The sequence below is a fragment of the Molossus molossus genome, unplaced genomic scaffold (genome assembly GCF_014108415.1).
Source record: "Molossus molossus isolate mMolMol1 unplaced genomic scaffold, mMolMol1.p scaffold_m16_p_10, whole genome shotgun sequence".
NCBI classification, from domain to species: Eukaryota; Metazoa; Chordata; class Mammalia; order Chiroptera; family Molossidae; genus Molossus; species Molossus molossus.
The window spans coordinates 40,451,897-40,478,699 of record NW_023425345.1 but is presented as its reverse complement, the minus strand read 5'-3'; the positions used below and the strand labels follow the sequence as shown (position 1 = coordinate 40,478,699).

Sequence of the window (26,803 nt, the reverse complement as noted above, 5' to 3'; positions counted from 1 at the left end):
TGAAGGGCCAGTGTGTGGATCAGCATGGTGTGCATGTGTGAGGAGCCAGAGAGCACATACCTGGTAAATGGTAATTTTGGTGATCGCCTACAAGGAACTCCTTCTGAGTATTCATATCCCTGTATAGTCCCTCCTCACACTGACTCTGGGATGGACCTTTTCCTGCGTAGACCATTAAAACATGGCAGAAATGATACAGTGCCAGTTTGGGGCTTAGCCTACAAGTGGCTGGGCAGCATCCACTTTTTCCCGTTTGGAACCCACACACCACAAGGCAACCCGAGCAGCCCCTGGGTCCCAGCTGAGCTCCTCTCCAAGCCTCGGAGGACAACAGCTGTTCCAGCATCCAGCCAATACCACATGAAACAGTACTTCTTGGTCAACCCATGAATCCTGAGGTTATAAATTACTGTTTTAGGCTATTATATTTTGGAATGGTTTATTAAACTGCAACGAATAACCAAAACATAGGCCCCTTTTGGTATATTTTGAACTTCAATTCTCTCTAGTCATGATAAGCTAGTTACAAAGAAATGTAATATGAAATAAACATTTTTTTCTGCCAAAAATTTAATGCATTATACCTAGGATAAATATAACAATTATTTAAGCAAATGAAATATACTTTCTAAGTTTCAGGAAGACTTTTCTTGGAGTCTATCTTACAGACAGATCTTTAGAGTAAAAAATAATGACCAAACTTAAGAGTTTCACCCCAGCCAGCCAGTGTGGCTCAGTGGATTGAGCATCTCCCCATGGACTGAGAGGTACAGTTTGATTCCCGGTCAGGGCACATGTTGGGGGTGCAGGCTAAATCCCCAGTGGGGTCATGCAGAAGGCAGCGGATCGATGTTTCTATCTCTCTCTCCCTTCCTCTCTCTCTAAAAAATTAGGGGAAAAAAAAGAGTTTCACCCTGGCCGGTATGGCTCAGTTGGTTGGAGCCTCATCTGGTACATCAAAAGTTTGCGGGTTCTATTTCCAGTCAGGGTACATACCTGGTTGTGGTTCAGTTCCCAGTTGGAGCATGTACGAGAGGCAACCCGCTGATGTTCTCTCTCTCCCTTCCTCCCTCTAAAACAAACAAACAAACTTAAGAGTTTTCATTTTCAGCAGAAAGCAATGAGCAGCTCCACAGGCCATCAGGGAGGGCTGGCCAAGGATGGGCAATCTCAGCACTGAATGACATCTCTTGGTGCTCAGCAAGGTACACCAGGGGTACAGATATCCAAAGAAAGGCCCTGTCCATCAGGTAAATTCACAACAGGAATTTGAAAGTCAGGAGGGAATACACAGAAGCAATCTGTGGTCATAGCCAGGGAATCCTCCAGGCACAGTCACAAGGGATAAGATGGCGGTTCTTCTGAAGCCTGTTGTTATGGCAACCAGCAAAGATTTTTAACATCACTAACTCCAATAAAAATTTGTAAGCTTGCTTTCTGTTATGCTGATGCAGCTGCTGTCCTTCTGCTTAGCTGCTCTGGGTTCAGAGGGCTCTCACGTGTCTGCTCCAGTCACCGTGTCTGTCAGTCCATCCTACGGAAGCCAGGATGGCATACAGGAAGCCGGAGGCTTTCTGCATCTCAAGAATACAGCCAATAACAGAAAACTCTCAGATGGTAGAATTCTTCTTCTAATTTCACAGAACAGTGCTTTAAAAAGTTCCAGACATATAGTAAACTCTCTATATTATACTATCAACATACTACATTTGTTAAATTATAAGTGTATCTGCCCTAAACGCAACTTTCAAGAAAAAAAAAAAAATTAAATATAAGCGTATTAAGTCACAAGTCTATTAATAGGGAACTGGTTTAAGCAAACTGTAGTCCAGCTATACAGTGAAATATTATGCTGCCTTAAAAGAAATAATAAAGGAATAACATTTTTAAAGATTTGATGTGAAAAATTTCTAATATATAAAAGAAAAACCAAGTAGAAAAAAACCTATAATTTCATTTTTAAAATACATACTTTTTACATATGTATAGAAAAAAAAATGTGGTAGAAGCCACCAGACTAAACAGACATCACAATTTGGGTGGGAATTTCACTTTCTATATGATATATTACTGTAATATTTTTTCAAATAATAAGCACATATGACTCCTATAATCAGAAATACATTAATGTAAAGGCACATAAAAATCCTTCTTACAACATAACATGCTTTTACCTGAATGTGTTCATACAGTTTCACTGTTCATTCTTGTTTAGCACACAAGCAGCTCAAGTCTGTTTTTAGAACAGTGTCAGAAGCTGCTATATGAGCTAGTTCCTGTATCAGGCAGCTATTTTTAATTAATGAACAGTTTGTTACAAGAATTCACTGGAAAATAAAAACACCACCATTTCTGCAAGTTAAACTGAAGAAAGGCTTACTCTCTAAAACACAATGAAAGATTTAAGTTATTTAAAAAAAAGTGCTCTATGTAGTTTGTAGTGATATGTAGTATTTAGTGTTAAGCACTTCATTTTCAATGTGATAGTGAGATAATCTCATTTAAATTTCCTCAAGGAGATCTAAATTCTATTTTCTTAATTTTACCCCAAAAATAATATAACGTTCTTCACATAGTAGGCACTCAAATATGTGTTGTGAGAAAATCAGAGGTAAGAGAGATAAAAGAGAAGAATACAGAAATAAAATAAGCTTTCTATTAAGCCAATTATTTATTAAGTAATTATAGGTAAAAATACTGTCTGTGCTACACCGACTAGAAGAGTTAAACTTGTGGTTGCTTTATCTGAAGGTATAAATAGCAACATAATCGTCCCTCCTACTTTATTAGATTGTCCCAAGGTTTATATGAGATATTATGGCTCCAAAGAGAGTTGCTATTTAAACAAATTATATTTTTCATCTATCCAATTCTTCAACCCATGGGTTGCCCAGCAACAAGGAGTCCTCTGAAGAGCCAGCAGCAGTGAGAGGAGCTGAGAATTAATGGCTACATAGCAGAACCCGAGTTCCAAAGGTCCCACACCAGGCCGTTCTCCCACAGAATGGAGATGGGATTTCCCTGTAGATATAAGGTTCTAAGAAGGTCCCCACTGCACCGTGTATGGTCGTGTGCAGTCCAGTCACAAGAAAGGGGTTTACTGTTCTCTTGCCAAACTATAATCCTCATGACAGGTGGCAACCCACCCAGTTATACTAAACTCTAGCCCACACTCTCTTCACTTACCACTTCCTAAGTTCCTTGCATTTGTAAACTGTTTCACAATTTTTTAAGTGTTTTCTTATCCATTACTTTGACTCAGATAGGTTATAGAATTTCTACCTAACACATTTAACTAAAAATGCTGGCATTTAAGAGAAATTCTGAGGTTGGGGTGGTTTTAACATGTGGTCCCCAGAGGGTGGTGAAGGCTGATGTCCTGTAGGGGGCCTTACACCTGAAGCATATCCCATAGAGGGCTGTGATAGTTAATTCTCTGCATCAGCTGGAGAGTGTTTTTGGATAAGGTTAACATTTGAATCAGTGAAATTTGAGTAAACAGATTGTTCTCCATAATGTAGGTAGGCCTCATGCAATCAGCTGAGACTGAATAAAACAAAAAGACCAGCCTACCTGAGCAAGAGAAAATTCTCCAGCAGAGCACTTCTGGACTTCAGTCTGGACCACTGGCTCTCCAGGGTCTTGAAGCTGCTGGCCCACATTGCAAATTTGGGCTTGCCAGGCTCCATAAACACATGAACCAATTCCTTATAAAATACTTGTGTGCGCACATGCACGCACACGCACATGCACACGCACACGCACACTTCCTATTGGTTCTGTTTCTCTGGAGAATCCTAATACAGGTAGTCCCCTTGGAAGTCAGAGCCTGGCTACCAGCAGTTTATTATACACACAGGAAGAATCATTCAACAAGGGACAAATGGCCTCCTCTGACTAGGGCTTCCCTGACCTTCCTCCTACCACAGTTCTCATCACCGAACCATGTTGTGTGGGGCTGCATGAACAAGCCCGAGGTGGACATAGCTAGGCACACCTTATTATTCCTTACTTATTAGATCCCTAAGAAGAGAAATGATTCCTGAAAACAATTCATATAATCACATACTCACATATAAACTCGAAGCTTACAAACACACATATAAAATTCAGATAATTAGACAGATAAGCCTGAGCAATGTGAGGTCATTGTGGAAATGAGAGGAAAAGAGGAGAGGAAAAAACAGTGGCAGGAAGTAACAAGACAGCCCTGGACTCGGTGTATCACACACACTCTTCTCCTTCACAAATGACTGAATTATTCATGCCTGCCCCCCAAAATCCCATCTTACCAAATATCAACCTAAATAGTTATGGAACTTCTCCATCCAGTTCTCTCCCCCTTCACCAACATTTGCCTAGTTAAGCAAATAATCATCTGTAAATGCGCCACCTTGTGGTCATGTTTTATCCTAACTTCCCACGTCGCGTCAGCCTGTCTCATCCTGCTGCTGTCCAGTCCGGCCCACCCCATGCAGCAGCACCCACGAGGAACTCCTTCACCACCACCTTCTCCCCACTGACAGGGCTCCTTCTCCAGGCTCTACTTCTGGCCCCTGATACTCATCTTCCCTTTAGATGGTGCCCATAGCCTACCCTGCCAATTTCCATATTATACTTTGCTCTCACCAAACCAATGTTTTGAAGTATTTCTTACCTATAAACAGATTAAGAATATACTTAGTATCATTTAAAAAAAATTTTTTTTTTATTGATTTTAGAGAGAAAGAAAGGGAGAGGGAGAGAGAGACAGAGAAACATTGATGAGAGAGAACACTGATTGGCCGCCTCCTGCATGCCCCCCACTGGGGATCAGACCCATAACCTGGACATGTGCCCTGACCAGGAATCGAACCGGCAACCTCTTGGTGCATAGACTGATGCTCAACCACTGAGCCGCACTGCCCAGGCTACTTAGTACCATTTTTTTATTGTGTTTTCCCCCTTTGCCTCTCATTTCCACAGTGTTTCCTGCCCTGTGGCCACTATACCTCTCTGGCTTTAAGCCCTATCACAAACTGAAGGTGTAGGTAGAATGGCTATTATGATACAAAATTTAGAGATGAGGAACAGAGGTAAAAAGAGATAAAATGACTTGTACAAGTTCAGATTGTAAATCAATAATAAATCCACAATTAGGACCAATTTTCTATTAATTCTTTAGTTTCATGTCACTTACATAGGGAGGCAAAATAATGTTATTAAAAACATAGATCTCAAGTCAGATGATACTTGTTCCACCACTTATCAAACTATGACCCTGAATATCAAGCTAAACTATTAGTGGCTTGGTTTTCTCATCTGTAGAAATTGGAATAATTATAGTACCTATCTTCACTGGGATTTTGAGATTTCATGAGATAAAATGTATAAAGCGCTTTGACCCTTGAGTGGATCATAGGAAGCTCTCAAGAAACTTTTATCTATTCTTTTCCTTATTGTTTAATCAGCCTTTCAATGGTTCTGTAATGTAAATGCCCTACTCACCCTTGTCCTTTTTCTTTAATCTTTTGTAGAATCAAGAATTGCAGCTGCATGAGGTCAAACACATTTAGAAACTCTGTCTAATCCTGTGTTTATTTACACAGCATGCTTCGTTGGGTCACATGCAAATTAAGTGCTTAGCAAAACTTTAATAGAAACGGGATAAAAAGAAAAATCACAACTTGAGTATATCTGCCTCTTGAGTTGACTATACCTACTGGCTTTATGAAATAACCAGTGAATGCAAAACTTAATTTTTCCCTTATGGGATCACTTTACAGAACATTGACAAAATAGTTTTGATGTGGGTGCATTCAAACCCAAGAAGCAAACACAATGTGTGTTCCTCTTCCTTTGCCATTTTTTTTTTTTGGTAGGTGCCCCTAGTGGGAACCGAACCCGGGACTCTCTGGTCCGCAGGCCGATGCTCCAACCGCTGAGCCAAACCTGCCAGGGCCCTTTGCCATTTTTTACATTGGGCCTGTACTCAAAACATTCAGTTACTCTGTCCTCACGGAGTAATGCTTCTGCAAAGTGGTGGGCAGGCAGTCAGAAGACCTGAGCTCTTGTTTAAATTCTCACGCAAACTTTTCAGACCTCAGAGTTGCCAACAATAACACCGCCCGCCCCCTTCACAAGTTTTCCAGAACAAAAATATCAAAGACGGGCATTTAGCACAGGCTTCCAGGTTTGCTGCACAGAGGAAAAAACATATTTGTGGAGACTATATCAGTGTTCCTTCAGTGAAGACTTCTTAAATGCTGAAGGACAAAGTCAAGATGAATGATTTATTTGCCTTTAAACAATGATGTATTTCTTATGCTATATTCTTTGAACTAATAATCTCCCAAAGAATTCCTATTTAGTATTAATCCACAACAAATGTACTCTTGACATTGACATTTTTTTTTTTTTTATCCTCACCCAAGGATATTTTCCATTTTTTTGTACAGATAGAGTGGGAGGGAGAGAGAGAGGAAGAGAGAGAGAGAGAGAAACATTGACGTGAAGGGACACATCGAGTGGCTGCCACCCGCACAACCAACCAGGGCCGGGGACAAACTGCAACCGAAGTACGTGCCCTTAGCGGGAACCGAACCCGGGTCTCTCCGGACCGCAGGCCGAAGCTCTAACTGCTGAGCCAAACCGGCCAGGGCGACATTGACATTTTAAATGACATATTACGAAGGATTTTGGAAATCAGTATTTTTTAGGAAGCAGGCAGAGCATAGTCAGTTAGCAAGCTAGCTAACCTCTTGAATCCTTGGATTTTGTTTGCTTGTTTGTTTTTTGGTGGTGGTGGGTATTTTGAATAAGGAGACAATTTTACCTTTGCTCTGAGGCATAAATAAGACCACACACCGCGTTACAAACAAGAAGGCAGACACCAGTACTGCTGCCCTGCACTACCTGAATCGTTCAAGTTGTCTCAGGCAGATTTGCTAGGTGATGTGACTTAACACAAGCCCACTGATCCAAGAACTGCAAGAAATAAGGTTAAAATTCACCCACAGAAGGCATGCAGGGTGAGTAAAAAAGGTTTAGCAAAAATGTCAGCTGTGATTCACAGTACTCACGTTGCATTTTCTTTCTGTTCTCACTGCCTTTAATCATCACGGTGACACAAGTAAGTGTGGGGTGAGCTGACCTGGTCAGTGCCCCGCAAACACCATTTGAAGCACCAAGGTCCAGGATCCAACCCTCCATGTCTCCAGAGGTATAACCGTCTCATTCTGAATTTGGCCCTGGATGTTGCCAACCTAGAAAGTCTTCCGTTAAGATAGGAAATCAAGCTAAAAGAATGTTTTCTTATTATTTTTTTCTCTAAGGCTGAAGGTTTTTCAAACTGTGATCCTATCCCATTTAGTGGATCCAATAGAAAATAGCGGAGTATATAAGCACACAGGATAAGTTTTATTTCAGACTCTCTCTCACACACACACGCATATGTACACACAGTATTGTACTGAGTTGTAGTTAAAATTTTTGAAAGCATAGTTACTGACTGCTCTCTTAAAATAAGTGAAAATGTGTTTACATATTTAGTTTCCATGGTAACAGTACTTTTTAAAAGTCCATTGCTATGACAAGGAAAAAGAAGACAGTTTAAAAGGATGGACTCTTAAGAAGAAAGTGTTCCCTTCTACTTCAGCACTCTGGTTCCAACTGATCATTAGTATGCCCAGAAAACGAACATATTTTCAAGACAAGAGACAGACATATGAAAAGATTTACTAGGGAGGGAGGCAGGTGCAGAGGGAAAAATATTTTATTAATTCCAGGTATTGTACCAAATTATATGCCAGGTACACATGTAGGCTTTCTCCTTGAATCCTCACAATCCTATAAGCATCACAGTGTGGTAGCCACTATGACATTCATGTTAAGTGATGACCTAAATAAGGTCATTTTCTTGCAGTTACAATATTGGCAAATTTGGACATTACCACCTGTTGACTAGCAGTGTCTGGTTGTGGTTGAATAGGGTCTACATTCAGGATTATGAAAAACCAGCCTGTAGAACTCAGAACATCTTCCAGATTCTTTTCTTTTTTTTTTTCAATAAATAGACTGCACTCAAAACAATACCTCAGTTGGCACAGAAATGGAATTCCAGAGTAAGACCAGCCAATGACTTGCTGTGAGATCTTGCAAAAGCCTAATTCTATGGCCCTCTACTTGTGCATCTATAAAATCAGAATAACTGTACCTCACCGCCCTGATGGCAGGGCTTTGCAAAGTTTTCGACAGCTAAGATTTTATGATTCGTGCCTTTAAGATGACACATGCTAAGTAATAAATTCCATCACCAGAAACGTCATCACCAGAGGTAGAATATTAAAATAAATAAGATAAATAAACTCGAAGGCACCAATTCTTTCCCGGTGGCGCCCTGACTGGCCTCTCCCTACCTGCTACCCCTGCAGGGATGGCTGACCAGGCTTCCTAATCTCCTAGGTCTCCTAGAATTCTTGCCTCTTTCTTGCCACCTAGTGGCAGCAGAATTCACATTACCGAAGTAATGTTTCCTTGTGTTCAAGAGACAGAAAGGTCAGTGCCGCTCCCTGAGCAAATCAAGTTCTTCCTCAGCCACCAGGCAGGAGCCACAAAACTCCACTGTAAAATGGGGACAGTACATTCTGTAATGTTTACTACACAGCTAAACACTGTGCCTGGCAAGTGGTATTGTACTGTCTCCCTTATCATCCTGGTTCTACTTTCTTGAAACAATGTGGGGAGAGAGGTGCCCCTTAGAAAAATAAGTAGGGTCTCAAGCATTTTTCACTTACAGACTGCCTCCAACCTTTAGTCTATATTTAGAAATACTTGGAAACCTATTTGGATAAAAATTAGATTTTGTTTTAAATAAAACTATATATGTCTTCCTCATAGATGAAAAAGAAATAGGCAGAAAGCAAATGCTAGTGCATGGTAGGGTTTCATCAGCATTGATTTAAAAGGTATTCAAACCCTAGAGAGAATATATTCAGTGAAAAGTTAATGGCCTTGAACTTGAATTTGAGAGAGTCAAATACAGGAGAAAATAATGTAATAGCAGTTAATTACTGAGTATGTAAAATTTTTGTATGTGTTTGGAGGATGGGAGCAGGGTGGAGGGGGTCAATGGGGGAAAATAGGGGGACATCTGTAATACTTTTAACAATAAAAATAAAGTTTTGTATGTGTCATTATATTTGACACTTACCAGAAAAGGCAGACCATGGAATAAGCTGTGAAGGCATTTAAGGCTGCCACATCAAGAATGGAAAAGTAGCCCTGGCTGGGTTGGCTCAGTGGTTAGAGCATCAGCACACAAACCAAAGAGTCAAGGGTTCGATTCCGGTCAAGGGCACGAACCCCCATTGCGGTGCGTCCTCAGCCCTGGTTGGGGTCGTGTGGGAGCCAACCAGTTGATGTGTCCCTCTCATGTCAACGTTTCTCTCTCTTTTCCTCTCTCTCCTCCCTCCCATTCTATCTGAAGATAATCAGAAAAATATCCTCAGGTGAGGATTAAAGAAAAAATAATAATAATGGAAAAGTATTTTTTCAGTCAACTTTTCCTAGGACACATATGTGGTGTTTCCTTATCATTAACCACCTGATAATCTACAGAAAACAAACCATATTCAAAACTAAAAAGGTCATAGTGAAGACCTTTTAAAAGCCAAAAAGAAAGCCAGGGCTTCAGGCTCCATCTCACTAGAGTGCATGCAGGGGGCAGACAACTGATGTTGCTAACACTGATGTTTCTCTCTCTCTCCCCCTCCCTCTCCTTTCCTCTCTCTCTCTAAATATCAAATTTAAAAATCTTAAAAAAAATAAATAAAAAGCCAAAAGGAATGATAATAGTCACAAGGCAAAGAGCATAAACCAAGAACAAGGGAGGCAGTTACTTCTATTTTTAAAATGCACTGAATTCTTGTCCAGCCAGTGTAGCTGAGTGGATTGAGTGTCGTCCCGTAGACTGAGAGGTCCCAGTTGGACTCCAGGTCAGGGCACATGCCCCGGTTGCAGCCTCAATCCCCAGGGGACATGCAGGAGGCAACCAATCAATATTTCTCTTTCTCTAAAAAAAAAAAAAAAAAAAAATCAATAAAAACATATTTAAAAGTAAATAAATTAAATAAGACACAATGCACCGCATTCTTGAAATTCCCCAAGAAGGTTTCTATCGGTTTTATAGCATCTCTCAGTGCTCTGTGCAAATATGTGCATTCAAATTCCACTGTGTGAGTTGCATAAATTCACAGCAGACAAATAAACCACCTGGCAAAAAGGCATCAAAATAATCAGAGAAACAAATGAAGAAAATGGACGTATGACTACTAAACTCAGCAGGCAAAAACCTCCTAAGCATTGTGGCATTTTTCATCTTGTTAGCTTCTAAGATCAAAGAAATCATTTGAAAACTTTTGTTACAAGCCTGGAGATACAGGAATCATAAGGAATCATGAAAACCTTTATCTGAAAAGGGCAAGAACAACAACAAAAATCAGTAAATTCGTCTTTACACCAGTTTCAGTTGCTTGAATAGTTATGTTTTTTCCCACACTCTCCTGATTCAAAATATGATCATTTCCCATGACAAAAATAGTTTTTCCTAACTGAATATTCTATTATCTAACACAAACTTAGGAGAATCAATAGAAACTTTGAACTTGGTGAATAAGTTATGGACCCCCAAAGACACAAATAACACACAACATGTCTGGGTTAGATGTCTCAGGTAGGGTTATTATAAATACAACTTCATAAAAAATTCACTAGCAATATGCTGGAGAAAGTGAGTGTCTTATATTCTTGATCTCAGATTTTCCAATGCCCAGTTACTCAAAAGAAACAATAAATAGGAAGACCATGAGTTTTGAAGAGAGCTCAGCTGAAATACTGAATCCACAATACAGTGACTGTGATAACCATCTCTAAAGTGGCAACATTTTAGCATATACTAAAAATTAGGCCACAGGGTATAGTTTCTCATGTTATCAGAAAGTGGACTGGCCCCAAGGGGGCTTGCGTAGGGCCAGGGGAATGGGTGGGTCCTTGACTTTGTGCAGGAAAAATTTCACAAATGAGTCCAGGTGATTTTGAGAATACATTTACTGAAGCTGGGGATAGTGAAACAAAATAAGGTCTTAGGGCAGAAGAAGCAAGAGGAGAGAACCTAGTAGGGTTGCTTTGGCTCTCTAGAAATATTACGGGAAAGAAATGGGCCTAGGGGGGGCTGCTTTGGCTTACCAGGAAGTCAGAGAAGACGGGGCCTTGGGACAGGTTCAAAGGATTTCCCAGTAACTAGCTGCCGCTGTCCATTGCTCCCCTGGTTGCAAGTCTCCTGGGGACCCTTAGAGTTTAGGAGAGGCACACTTGTGGGAGAAGAGGGGGAAGGGAAAGGCATGGATGTGCTGGGGGGCAGTGCACTGGGTCCTTTGTCTTGAGGGTTTTTAAAAGCTGGGAGTTCATGGGTGGTCTTAGGAGCGGATCTCAATAGACTATTCAACAGCTTAGGCTGGCCAGTGTGGCTCAGTGGATTGAGTGTTGTCCCATGGACTGAGAGGTCCTGGTTTGATTCCTGGTCAGGTCATATGCCTGTGTTTCAGGTTTGATCCCTTGTGGGGAGGGTGCGTGCAGGAGGCAGCTGATCTATGTATCTCTCTCACATCGATGTTTTTCTCTCTCTCTCTCTCCCTTCCTCTCTCCCTCTCTCTCTCAAAAATCAATAAAAACATTTTTTTTTTTTTTAAAAAAAGGAGAATCTTCAACAGCTTTTCCAGGGAATTGGAATTGGAACTGGCTCTGCTGTCGAGTGGAGTGACTTTCTGCAGCAGTTTTAACGCGCGCACTAAGCCACGCCCCAGCCGTGCATTTGTTTACTCGCTGTGACTGGCGAAGGTACACATTTACTAGACCTATTCACTATACATTTAAAATTACTGTAATACCTATAGAAAACTTTTCTGTGAAAGAGTGTCCTTTCAGGGTCCTGGTTTCCACTGACTGGTCAGTGCCAGGGCAGGGGGCCATCAGTCATGGCAGCTGGTCCTGGGGTAGCCCACCTGGTTTGGCTGCTTTCTGGGCCTGGAGCAGAAATATAGCTGAGGCCTAGAAGTTATCTCTAGGGAGGTGTAAATTGCTCTGTCAGTTTGTTCAGCTATCTGTCTCAGTTTCCCCATTCCTCCTGCCAAGGAATGTTCCTAGCTTCTTACTATCCTGCCTCACTCAAACAACCAACCCCTCTTCATCTTAGTTTTTCAGCATCTTGCTCTAAACCAGTCATCTCCAATTTTGTCATCATACAACCCATTAAAACGTTTTGACTCTGCACCCCAGGATAGGAACACTTATAGATTCTATACACATACTACTTTACTAATGTATCACCTAATACACAAAATAGAACTTTTCTTGAGATAATATGAAGATAAAATGAAACATCGTTTTAAATATTGGCTTTGTAGGATTAGTTAATATCTCAAGGCGTGATAAAACTGAAGCCAAAGTTCACACTGAACAATAGTAAATGTCAATTCAGATTTCAAAGAATCTTTGTGATAATTCTGATTTTATTTTTTGGTCACCCTTTTTTTTTTTTAATCCTCGCCTGAGGACATTTTTCCATTTTTGCTCAGACAAAGTGGGAGGGAGGGAGGGAGGAGGGAGGGAGGGAGGGAGGAGGGAGGGAGGGAGGGAGAGAGAAACATCGAAGTGAAAGGGACACATCAAGTGGCTGCCTCCCGCACAACCCCAACTGTGGCCGGGACAAACTGCAACCGAGGTACGTGTCCTTAGCGGGAACCGAACCCGGGTCTCTCTGGACTGCGGGCTGACACTCTAACCGCTGAGCCAAACCAGCCAGGGCTGGTCACCTTCTTCTTATCTTATTGTTACGGAACTCAAGAGTCTTGCAGTTTGCAGTGCTCTATTCAAAAGCAAGACGTGATGGTCTCAAGGGAGTTTTATTTACTTGCTGCAAGTCAAGGAGATGGGGGATTCATAGTCAAAGTTCTGCCTCTTTGAAGGGAGACTCAGCATTGCTCATATACACTATAATGAACGCTTGATTTTGTGGCCCTCGATTTAATGGACTGTGGAATTAATGGACAAAATTTCCGGTCCATGTGTTATATGTGAAAATTAACACTCTTTTAATTTCAAAATGCTTTTAAGTAAGATTTGCTTATAATCAAATTAACAGGGTTTGTTTTTTTTTGTTACTAATTCACCGTTATTTTTTAACAAATTTTAGTGAATAGGCCATACGTTGGAAAAAACACTGTAGTAATTTTGCTGACATAAGTAAAGATTTACATATCTGCAACTATAGTATACATATTTAAATCCAAGAGTCAACATTCTGTGAATGATTAGCACGTGATCACACTGCATCGCGCATGGTGGTCAAGTGTTCTGTGGTCAAGTGGAGTGACTTTCTGCAGCAGTTTTAACATGGGCTAAGCCACGCCCCAGCCCATGCTTTGGTCTACTCACTGTGACTGCTGAATGCACCTATTCAGTATAAATTTAAAATTACTGCAATACATATAGAAAACTTTTCTGTGAAATTAAACTTTTCATACATACTTAATTTTAATTACACCAATGTGGCTACATAAGTAAAAATGGGTAAACTAACTAATTTGTCAATTTTTCAACATACACATTTGGAAAACCTACTTTATTATAAAGTGAACTTTCAGCTTCAATGGACACCCCCTTGCTCCATTAGATGGAGGCTTTACTGTATTCGGTCACTGGAGCAGAGCTAGAGGACTGAGGTACTAGATACTCTCCAAGGTCCTTTCAGCCCTAGGGCTCTGGTTTCCACTGAAATTTGCATTTGATTAGTAATATGCTATCTACTGTTCAGGGCACAAATAACAATGCAATGTTTTTAAATAGTACCTAATAAGCTGACCTTTTAAAAAACTTAACTGTTGTAAAAAACTTAAATGTTTTTCAATTACAATTGACACTAAATATTCTATTAGTTTCAAGAGTATAGCACAGTGGTTAGACATTTATATAACTTATGAAGTGATCCCGCGATAAGTCTAGAACCCAGCTGGCACCAGTCATTACAATATTACTGACTATGTTCCCCTTGCTGTAATTTACATCCCTGTGACTATTTTGTAACTGCCAATTTGTACTTCTTAATACCTTCGCCTTTTTACCCGTGATCATTTTAATGAAATAGCCCGGCCTATATAGGCAAGCACTCACACATAAACACACCACGAAACACAACCTTTGAGGTCTGGGTCCATTGACGATAACCTTGAAGCTCACAGAATGCTGAAACAATACATATTGTTTCAATACATATTAAATAACAAACCAAGCACAGGCCGTCTTTTCTTACAAAAGACTCTAGCTATTAGATATTAGAAATGTCCCTCCACATTCTACAGACACTGCAGAATGTTTGTGATGTATACTTGTGGTATGCATTGGATAGGTTAGTTCCAAAATGAGGACAGTTGTAAATGACAAGAAAAATAATCTAATTCCTACAATTCTCCATCTTAAGAGGATTGTGATCATTTTAGGCATTATTATTTTAGGTGTAGCAATCCTAAATTAAGTTAATGGGCAAAAATGACCCTAGACACGCTGGCTAAAATATAAAATGACCCACATTGATTCACCTTCATTACCTCTGATTTCTAATTTAAAATAAAAATGATGCCCGGCTGTTGTGGCTCAGTGGTTGAGCATCGACCCATGCACCAGAGGTCACCAGTTTGATTCCCGGTCAGGATACATGCCCAGGTTGTGGGCCCGATCCCCAGTAGGGGACATGCAGGAGGTGGCCAATCATTGTTCTCTCTCATCGATATTTCTATTTCTCTCTCCCTCTCCCTCTCCTCTCTCTCTAAAATCAATAAAGAAAAAAAAAGTGTTTTTAAATGATAAGCAATATTGAAACAATACTTTTGAAAATGATACTGTTTTTCTTGGTTGATATATGTTTACCAATAAGTAACTTTCTAATGATATAATACAGAACACATAAAAAGTAAAGAATAGAATCCTATTTTGCTTTTTAAAATCTAGAGGTTTCCAAATAATTTGATTCTTTCATCAAGTACACACCTGCCTATTATAAAGCTCAGAACAGGTTATAGCAGTTCATGTTCCCTCATTTCCATTTTGTCCCAAATATCCTGTTGATGCAAAAATCACAAACATTAAAATGAACATTTACTTAAAGAACAAGAAGGAAAAGGGAAAGAAGAAGAGGAAGAGGAGGAGCAAGAAGCTGCAGCCGCCCAGCTCATTGGCTGACTGAAGACCTTTGTGTCTCCAATACAGACGGGGAGGTGGAAGCCTCAGATGAGTCAAACAAGAAAACGCCAGAGCATCTGTGTACAGGATCTTCAATTTTATTTTATTATTATTTTTTAATCCTAACCTGATGATATTCTTCCATTGATTTTCAGATAAAGTGGAAGGGAGGGAGGGAGGGAGGGAGGGAGGGAGGGAGGGAAACAGGGATGTGAGAGAGACACATTGACTGGTTGCCTCCCACACGACCCCAACCAGGGCCAGGTAAAACCTCAACCAACCACAATCGAACCCACAACTCTTTGGTCCGAGGGCCAATGCTCTAACTACTGAGCCAAACCGACCAGGATGGGACTTCCATTATAAAGAACTGCATCCCTTTGTACAAAAAGAACCACTGGACTTCTTTAGCATATGTGGCAGCTTTAATTTTTCTTAATGTCCATCAATTCTTTCAGATTAACTTTGACTACTTTAGTTAAATCTTTCTGAATTAAGTTCATTCAAGGATAAAAGAGCATGACCTGAGCTTTAAGAGGTTTTGGTTAAAATGGATGTAAAAATAAATTAATGACAATAACAATAATATCAATCTTATCAATAAGGTTATAAATAAATCCTCCCACCAGTTCCTTTGCCCCTAAACTGATCTTTGAGTTTTGAGCAGAATACATTCTACTAAAAGTGGCAATTCCAGAAGAACCAAGGGGTATTATTCTTTTACTAAATACTCTAAGTGACTAAATAGCAATTATTCCGGTGCCATGAGAATAGGAAAAGGAAGAAAAATAGACTACAGGATGATTGTTCATCCACTGTCCCCTTCAAACTCATTCACACTTCCAATTCTCCTGAAGCCAGCAAGAGTCGCATCATGAGTACATTTTGATCACATCCAAAAGTATTCAATTACAGTGAAAAAACTGGCATAATGTGTTTCCTGAATTTCAACCAATTTTAGTTTTTAATAATAGCTACAGGAGAGCTATAATGTTGCTATTCTTTTATTCAGATTATATTTAAACAAATTTAACATAGTTTTTGAGCAAAAACAGCTTAAAATGAGACCCAAGCTCACTTTCATGACAGTAATGCTCGTAGAGCATTTGCCCAAAAGAATTGTGATCTGCAAGTGGACAAGTACCCACCCACTGAAATTACTAATTCCTTTTACTTCTCAATCATTAGGCTACTGCTCTGGCAATCACAATTATTACTCTTTCTTTTTAAATACAAAGAAAAAAACACAATCACAAAATCTCCTTCTGTAGGATTCTATGACTAACAGCTGTTATTTTATTCATTCCCAGTGTAACTATATGATTCAGAGGACAAATATTTTTACGCAGGCCAAATTTTTAAAATGAGAAAGGACCAAGTTTTCTTATTCAGAATCCAGAAATTTGAACTAGATCATGCTGCCTCCTAGAGGCCAAAAGCACATCAAAACATTTCTATATTCATCACAATGTTTGTTTTCATTCCACATATCCTCAAATTCATCTTGATAATGACCAAACAGAACAAGCCCTGATTATTTTCTTAAGTGATTATTTTTCTAATTTATAGATAGAGATCTACTTGCATTAAAACACACACACACACACACACACACACACACCTGAAATGATTAGGCAAAAGTCCACTGCAAATGATCCAACCTTGAAGAGACAGAGCAAATGACAGACATTCTGCTGTCAAGTACAAAAATGGAATACTAATAAGTGCAAATACTTAAAAATGTATAATTTTAAGTTTAAATGCAATTATCCTGATAGTTTAGAGCCCCATGCCTAAAAAGCTCTAAGTATAAAGTAAAACTTTATCTGTAAGTCTAATGTCCTATTAAACAAAATGTATAAAGGGGTGTCTCAACCCAGCAAACACATAGAGAATGAAGGCACAAGGCAAGCAACTCTTGCTGGGAAATCCTTGTTCACAATATTATTGTTAAAGAACTTGTAGAAAACACTGAGATGAATAAAACTTAATTCAAGGAAGTCAAGTACAATGCAACCTTCCTCACTGCTCTTTGGCTGCAGGCTGCTTCATTGTGTTGGTGTAATAAAAGTTCTGACAAGTGGGAAGTTTCAGTACATTCACATGGGCGATTCTGCAGCAGTCACCCTGGGGATTCCAGCACAAAGAACCATTCTAAGTAGGTCAAAGCTCCCCAAACAGTATTTAGATCACCAAAACCTCCATGGAAGACTTTAATGCTCGGCCACTTCACCCAGAAAGGAAGAAAAACACAAAGGATCACAAGATACATTGTTAGAAACAAGGGCATTGAGGATTTAAAAAGGGCAACTATTAAAATAATTTTCTGAGATTCTAAATTGGAGTCTAGTCAATTTATGTACCAGCAAAATACTTGGTCAAAAGCATGCTTATGATCCTGTTGAATTAAATGAAAGAAAGTAAATAAAATAAAACTATTAGATTAGCGATATAGATGAATAGAAATCGAAACTTGTTTGAAACAATCATTTGGTATGGACTCAGAAGGTGGAATCTACCACATCACTCCTGATATTAAAACATTAATGATTTAGCCCGACCGGTAAGGCTCAGTGGTTGAGCGTTGACCCATGCACCAAGAGGTTGCCGGTTAGATTCCTGGTCAGGACACATGACCAGGTTGTGTGGGCCTGACCCCCAGTGGGGGGCATGCAGGAGGCGGCCAATTAATGTTCTCTCTCATTGATGTTCCTATCTCTCTCTCTCTTCCTTTCTCTCTAAAATCAATAAAGAAAAAAAACAGTACATTAGTGATTTTTTAAAAGCTTATAAAAGACTAGTGATTGGTGAAAGGGCAAAATCAAAGATCCTATCTGACAAAAGAAAAATTTTGAGATGTTCTAAATTTAATTAGAGTGAGAAAAAGAGACAGAGCAGTTAGTCTGTTAGTAGCTAGGGGCCAGCTTTCAAGACTGGTCCCATTCCTGAGTGTAAGTTGGAACTTCGAATTAACTTCCAGGTGGCTATTTCTGCTACTACCTAAAAGAGAGCACAGGAGCCTCTGCTACCAGTTCACTTGTGAACATTCCAAACTGTGGCCCACTACCAATCCGAAGGAGTGAACACGTACCTCTTCCTTACAGACTCTGCTGAGGCTATCCTAGAACAAGCCCACTTCACCTCCTCCCATCCCTTCATCCGTAGCCAATGTACATTCTTTCAAAACAACTTACATCTTTCTCCCCTCTGCCTGATGTATAGAGTCACCAACACCGGACTGCAGAGACTTTGCCTTGTCCCCCAGCACAGCTGATGGTGGTTTAAATTTCATGCCCCAGGACCTGGTCTTTTTCTAACCAGCAACAGCCCAATAAACCCTTTTTTTGAGAAGACTTTCAGTCGTGGGAATTAAAAATTTTGTTTACCAGGCCTTCTAACAACCAGAACATCCAAGTATCTGTGGAGAATGCTTGAAAACCAAATAGGACATACGTAAAATCCTAATTTTTCCTAGACTCCAACGCCAACATTGAGAGGCATTGTTCTCCTCATTTCTTCAACAATTTCTGGCTGCCTGGACACATTAGATGGTGAGAAAGGGAACTAACTTTAGAAGTTATAGCATCTTTTCCTTCCATGACTCAACAGAAATCCAAGGTCTTCACGTTCACCAAGAAAACATGATGGGCCTAGAAATGCTAAATCCTCATGATGAACTATTATTTCTGTTCTTATGTTCAAATGTGACTCCAGCATTATTATTTACACTGAAATAAACAAGGAAGAAAATTTGGAACTGACCTTTTGTGTGTGTGTGTGACAAGTATCCAAGAACATGTAGGGCTAGCATAAAAAGAGGTAAGTTTTTGCTAACAATAGAACGGTTTCTCACAGAATCCAAATGCAGGGCTGTAATTCAGTCTCAGGAAAGAACCGGGAATTGGAAGATCATAAGAAATCAAGGGCATGTCTGCTTCTAACCTCTATGTCTCTTTCAAGGCCTATTTTTTTTTTTCTCCAAACCTTCTCTGTTATTCAGTCTCCCTGGCCTACCACATTGTTGGGAAAATTTCCCAGTTGAGGGAATAGATGAAGAGGCTGACAACACTACTACATTTTAAGGGTATTTAAGGATATACCTCCTGCGTGGTGGGTGAGACACCGTGGATATCCTCCCCACGGCACGGCAAGCGCTAGGGGTTATACAGGACGAGGCCCGATGGACAGGGTGTTGGGCGTGACCACGCTTGCCTGGGGCAGAGCGACAGCCTGCTCCAGGACCCCACACAGACCAGCACACCGGAGGGCAAAGGGGCCGCTTGATCAAGCAGTCTCTGAGGGAATTTAGGAGAAGCAGTCTCTGTTCTGCCCTGGATCTAGCTGGCAAGTCCAGCAACACTCAGGCAGCAGTCACATCATGGAATAGGCTTTGCTTTACACAAACATATTAATATGATTTTCACAGTCCAAGATCCACATTCCTATAAGGACATTCTGATCGGCCCAGCTGGGGTCTGCCTATTCAATTATCTGCCTAATGAAACAGGGCACCTGCAAGCCCATCCATTTGGTGATGAATTGTACTGGCTATTGTACGCCTGACGTCTAAAAGAGCTTTATTTTACCTTTAATTTTGTTTGCTTTTAATTATAGTTGACAAACAATGTTACATTAGCTTCAGGTGTACAATATAGTGCTTCAACATTTATATACCTTATGAAGTGATCACCATATTTAGTAACTTTTTGTCATAATACATATTATAATATTATTGACTCTATTCTCTATGCTGTACATTACATCTCTGTGACTTATTTTATAACTGGAAGTCTTAATCCTCGTCCCTTTTTCTGCCCATCTCCCAACATCCCCCCATTTTATTTTTATTTTTGAAAGCTATTTTCAGTGAGTATACAATTCTAGGTTTATAGTTTCTTTCTTTGGGCACTATAAAGATGCTGCTCAATTGTTTTCTCGCTTGCACTGTTTCAGAGGAGAAATGGCTGTCAAAAATCCTTATCTTTATTCCTCTATGTGTAATAAATCTTTGACTGTTTTGAAGATTTTCTCTTTATAACTGTTTTTCAACAATCTGATTATAATGTGCTTCTGTGTAACTTTTAGTGTTTCTTGTGCTTTGGGTTTACTGATCTTCTTGGATTTATGGATTTATTGTTTTTATCAACTTTGGAAATATTTGGCTATTTCTTCTATTTCTTTCCTGTCTCCCACCCCTTCCTTTTATCCTTCAGGGATTATAAGTATACTTTATCAGGCTGCTTAATGTTGTCCACCCTCAGTTATCCTCTTTTCATTCCACCCCCCTCCCCAGGGATTTGTTTTAGATCATTTCTATTATCCCTAAAAATTCATTAACATGTTTTTCTGCAATGTCTAATGTGACATTAATCCCATCTGGTGCACTAGTTATCTCAGATATCGAAGTTTCCATCTTTATAGTTCTATCTGGGTTTTTGTTGTCGTTTTACATCTTCCATATCTACACGTAACTCTTTTTAAACATGTAATATAGTTATAACCTGTTTTAATGACCTTCCCTGATAACTCTAACATTTGTATTTGTTCTGGGTTGATTTCAAGTGATAATTCTTCTCATTAAGGGTTGTGTTTTCCTGTTTCCTTGCATGCCTAGTAATCATTGGCTTGATGCCAGACGTTTTAAATTACACTTAACTGGAGGTTGAATATTTTTGTATTCCTATAAATATTCTTGAATTTTGTTCCAAGATGCAGTTAGAAATTACTTGGAACAATTTGTGCCTTTTGGGTCTTGCTTTTATGATTTGTTAAACAAGTCCAAGGCATTTCTCAGTCTAGGGCTAATTGTTCCCCACTATTATTGCAAAACCATCCCTAGTGCTCTACCCAAGACAGCTTTTGGAAAATGTTATTTGTTATAATCTGAAATATAAAAGCTCAAACCAGGTTCTTTCCAAACAAGTTTGACAACTTCATTAATCAAGTCTAAACACCATTTTGATTCTCTGTAGGATAAGCATATAATTTATTGTGCTAACCTAAGACACTTATCCAGGACCAAAGCTAAACAAGATGAGATGCCAGTATAAAAAGCAGGGAAGTCTCAAGGAGACTAGCATTATATAGAAAATAGGGAGAACAGTATCTACCTATTAAGGTTATCGCTGAATTATAAAAGATCTAACAGAGGGTTTGTCACAGAAGCTATCTATTGTGTTATGATTGGATATAGTTCTGTATGTTCCAGAGATCTGGAATATATCCCTCCCAACTCCCATCCCATCTTTGCCATTTTAAATTTTACCAATCCTTCAAAATTAAGCTAAAATATCATTTGGAGGGTATTCATTTCATGAAGTTTTCTGTGACCATTCAAACCTAACAGCCAATTGCAAAAAAAAAAATGCAATATGATTTAAAAGAGCAGACTCTAGAATGAGATAATCATGAAGGTAAGAAGAAAAACAAGTTTTAAACCAAGTCAAATAGAATTAAGTGCTTGTACCACAGTACCCAGTCTGTACTCTATTGGGAAGATGTGCTCTTCAGAAGGTTCTCTAAGGAGAGGATTCTGGAAAGACAGCAGAGTAGGAAGCACCAGGTATCTGACTCCCCACCTAGACAACAATTGCACTGGCAGAATCTGCCTGACAGAACTATTTGGAAACTCCAGAGTCTGCTGAAGGTTTGCAACTTCCAGAGGAAGACTATGATATGATGGTAAACTGTGGTTAATATAGGTCAATTTCAGCTCTCTGCACAGTAGCAGTAACCCAGCCCCTACCCCCAGCCACCTGGCAGGCATATGCACATGTTCCTGGAGCAGCCACACACAGTTCATAGGAACCAGGGCAGGCAAAAAGGACCCTATCCTCCAAATAATGGAGACCTATGCTTTCATTGCTGATTGCTGCTTCTGCTCACAGAGAGGCAGACAAAAAGGTTAACAGCCATTGTTGTTACACTTTTTTATATTAACCTCCCCCACAAGCTGAAGTGATTTACAGAGGATTTAAAGAGTAACAGCCCTCTTTTCCCATTCATTTTCCATTTTTTCCACTTTCAGGAGGGCGACGTTAATGACTAGGACATTCAATAACTACAGCATATACAGGAAAATTAGAAATGGAGCAGGAACATGACCACAGAAAGGATCACTAAAGACCTGAGAAAACCCTAAGTTTACATCTCAGTCTGATCTTCAGTACAAGTACAGCCTACAACAATAAGGAAAAAATATACACAAAAAATTAAACAATAACAAAACACAGGAAATTCTCAGAAAATGGAGACTCTGATTCCTGAGTTAACACATTATTAGATTCAAATATTCAATGTTCAACAACAGCAACAAAATCACAGGGCATACAAATAAAATGGAAAGTGTAACCCATTCAAACAACAACAAAAATAAATCAACAAAAACTGTCCCTGTAAAAGACCTACTAGCAGACAAAGACTTTAAAATAAATCTTAGAAAGATGTTAAAAAACTAAAGAAACATGAGGAGAAAGTCAAGAAAATATGTGACCAAATGGAAATATTAATAAAGAGATAGAAAACCTAAAAAGATACCAAAAAGAAATTCTGGAGCTTTTAGCAGGCAGAAGAAATAATCCCTGGACTTGAAGACAGGACAATGGAAATGATCAAATCTGAGGAACAAAACGGAAAAAACAAAAAACAAACAGAGCCCAAGGACCAGTGGGACATCATCAAGTAGACCAAAATTTATACATCATAGGAGTCTAGAAGTGTGAGTTGACTAGTTTTGTTCTTTTTCAAGATTTTTTTGGCTATTTGAGACCCCTTGAGATTCCATATGATTTTTAAGATAGGTTTTTTATTTGTGTAAAAATAGTCACTGGAATTTTGATAGGTACTGCACTGAATCTGCTTTAGAAAGCATTGACATTTTAACATTTAAGTCTTCCAATCCAAGAACACGAGATGTGTTTCCAATTACTTATGTCTTTTTAAATTTCTTTCAGCAATGTTTTATAGTTTTTGTTGTGTAAGTCTTTTGCCTTCTTGGTTAAGCTAATTCCTGAGTATTTTATCCTTTTCAATATTATTGTAAATGGAATTGTTTTTACAATTTCCTTTTCTGTTTATTCACTATTTGTATATAAAAATGCAACTGAATTATGTTTGTGGACTTTGTATCTTACTTTGCTAAATTAATTCATCAGTTCTAACAGTGTTGTGTGTGTGTGTGTGTGTGTGTGTGTGTGTGTGTAATCCTTAGGGTTTTCTACAGAGAAGATCATATCATCTGCAAACAGAGATTATTTTACTTCTTCCTTTTCAATTTGGATATCATTTATCTTGAAAAAGAATAGAACTGGCCAACTTACACTTACTAATTTCAAAACTTACTGCTAAGATACAGTGGTCAAAACAATGTGGTACTGGCATAAAGACAGCCAGATAGAACAATGGAACAGAATATAGGGATTGGAAACTGACTTATGTACATGAACAAATGATGTTTGACAAAGGTGCCAAGGTGACTCACTGGGAAAAGGACAGTCTTTTCAACAAATGGTGCTAGGAAAACTGGATATTCACAAGCAAAAGAATAAAGTCCACCTTTACCTAACACTATATGCAGAAATAAATTCAAAATAGAATCAAGAACTTAAATGAAATACCTAATACAATAAAACTCTTAGAAGAAAACATAGGACAAAAGATTCATGTCACTGGATTTAGTAATGCTTTCTTGGATAAGTCACAAAAGGCATAGGTAACAAAAGAAAAACAGACAAATTGAACTTGGTGGAAATGTTAAACTTTTACACATCAAAAGGTACTATCAAAAGAGTAAAGGGCAACCCCCATAATAGGAGAAAATATTTTCAAATCCCATAAAGAATTAATATACAGAATATATAAAGAGCTCCTAAGATGACAACAACAACAAAATAACCTAATATAAAAACAGTCAAAGGATTTGAATAAAGATTTCTCCAAAGACAATGTAAGAATGGCCAATGAGCACACACAAAGATGCTGGATATCACTAGTCATCAAGAAAATGTAAATCAAAACTTCAATGAGAGTCTACCTCACAACCATCAAAATGGCTACGATCAAAAACAAAAAACAAGTGTTAGCGAGGATCTGGAGAAAGTGGAACCCTTGTGTGCTCTAAGTGGGCCTGTGACATAGAAGTCAGAATGGTGGTTCCTCAAAAAATTCAAAAGAGACCTACCAGCCTTTCCTGTGGGAGCCACCAGGTGAGAGGAGCCAGGCCATCACCTCTCCCCACATGGCGGGTGTCATCCACGGATAACAGTGTACTCTGAAAAAGAAGAACCATCTGGCAAAAGTGTCACTTAGCTTGCTGTGTTCAGGCTCACACTTGACCAGATATTGTGAGCTCTGTTCAGCCCAAGCCATGAAATATAACAGACAGCCCTGTGCTGTCAGCTTAGTAGTCATCCGCTGAGCCGTGGGGCACTAGCAGAGCTACGGCTTGAATTCCCAGAATGTGAGGTGATGGAACCCCTTGTTCTAACCAGGGTGCTTTGGGCAATATGTGTCGTGGGGACCACGTATATACACCAACAAAACCTGGTGTCATTGGCACCACAGAGTAAACACAACACAGAAGTAATATGCCATCTGCTCTGCTCTGGCTGCCTCATCAGCCCTGGTCATGTCTAAAGGTCATTGTCCTGAGGATGTTCTTGAACCTCCTTTGGTGGTTGAAGATAAAGTCAAAGACTACAAAAAGACTAAGGAAGCTGCTTTGCTTCTTGAGAAACTTAAGGCCACCCTGGCCGGTTTGGCACAGCGGTTAGAGTGTCCGCCTGCGGTCCAGAGAGACCCAGGTCCGGTTCCCACTAAGGGCACGTACCTCGGTTGCAGTTTGTCCCCGACCCTGGTTGGATCATGCGGGAGGCAGCCACTTGATGTGTCCCTTTCACATCGATGTTTCTCTCTCTCTCTCTCTCTCCCTCCCACTCTATCTGAACAAAAAATGGAAAAAAATTCCCTCGGGTGAGGATAAAAAAAGAAACGTAAGGCCTAGAATGATATAAAAAAGATCTAAGCCTCTCAGTAATGAGAGCTGTTAAGGTCAAAATGAAAATGCATCATCTATCCAAAGCAGGGGACCTTGCATTATCTACAATAAAGACAATGCATCATCAAAGTCTTCCAAAACACCCTGGAATTACTCTGCTTAATGTAAACAAACAAACAAAAACATTTTAAACCTCTGGTAGGTGCTTATTTCTGCATTTTGACTTAAAGTGCATTCTGCAAGTCAGATGATCTGTATGGCACTCGGAGGAAAGCTGCCTCCCTCAAGAATAACTATGCACAAGACGTCAAGGACACGATGCCCAGTACAGACTAGCAGAGTGTTGAAAAGTCCAGAGATCCAAAGAGTCCTCCAAGCACCATGCAAGAAGATTCATCACAGAATCCTAAAGAAGAATATGCTGAAAACCCTGAGAATCACGTTGAGGCTAACCCCATGTGCAAAGGCCATGCGCAGGTACAGCCTCCTTCACCAGGCTGAGAACCACAAGCTCCAGGTGGATAAAGCAGCAGCAGCACTAGATGCCAAATCAGATGGGACAGGGGTTCCAGGCAAGAAGCCTGGGAGGGAGGGAGGGAGGGAGGGAGGGAGGGAGGGAGGGAGGGAGGGAAGGAGGGAGGGAGGGAAGGAAGGAAGGAAGGAAGGTTGGTTGCTGGCGTTGCAAAGCTGAAGAAGCCTTTGGAGGGTAAAAAGACTGCAGCTACTAAGAAACCAGCAGCTAAGACTAAGCCCTCAGAAAAGAAACTCATCACAGGAGGAAAGAAACCTGTGGCATAAACTTAAATTTGTTTATTCTACAAAGGTGAAATTACTTTCGACAGCTAATTTTGAATAAAAACCTGATCTAAGGCATTGAGAAACATTAAAAAAAAAAAAAGAAGAAGAAACAAAGAACTAAACCAGCTACCATGTGATCCAGCAATTCCATTTCTGTGTATATACCCAAAACGACTGAGAGTAGGGTCTCAACGAGATATTTGTACACCCATGTTCATAGCAGTACTATTCATAATAGTTAAAATATGGCAGTAACTTAAGTGTTCATTGGTGAAAGAATGAAAAGGCAACGTGATATATACATACATACAATGGAATATTATTCAGCCTTAAAAAGGAAGGAAGTTCTGCAATATGTCACAACAAGGGTGAAACCTGAGGACATTATGCTAAATGAAAAAAGCCAGTCACAAAAAGACATATACTGTATGATTCCACTTACATGAGGAACTTAAGAGTAGTCAAAAACATAGAGATGGGTGGTTCCAGGGCTTGGGAGAAGAAGAAGAGAATGGGGAGTTAGTGTTTAATGAGTAGAGCTGCTGTTTTGCAAGATAAAATGAGTTTTGAGGATGGATGATTCTGATGATTGCACAACAATGTGATTGTATTTAATACCACTGAACTGCACACTTAAAAATGGTTAAGACAGTAAAATTTATGTTATGTGTATCTTACCACAATAAAAAAGGGGAGAGGGAGTTCTACGTGGAGGTACTGAACTGACAGGGAAGTGATGGG

At 39.6% G+C, this 26,803-nt stretch overlaps 1 pseudogene; it reads left to right on the top strand.

Moving 5' to 3' along the window:
• The first annotated feature begins 24 nt into the window (after positions 1–24).
• LOC118623689 lies at positions 25–26,062 on the top strand (annotated as a pseudogene).
• Positions 26,063–26,803: the final 741 nt, after the last annotated feature.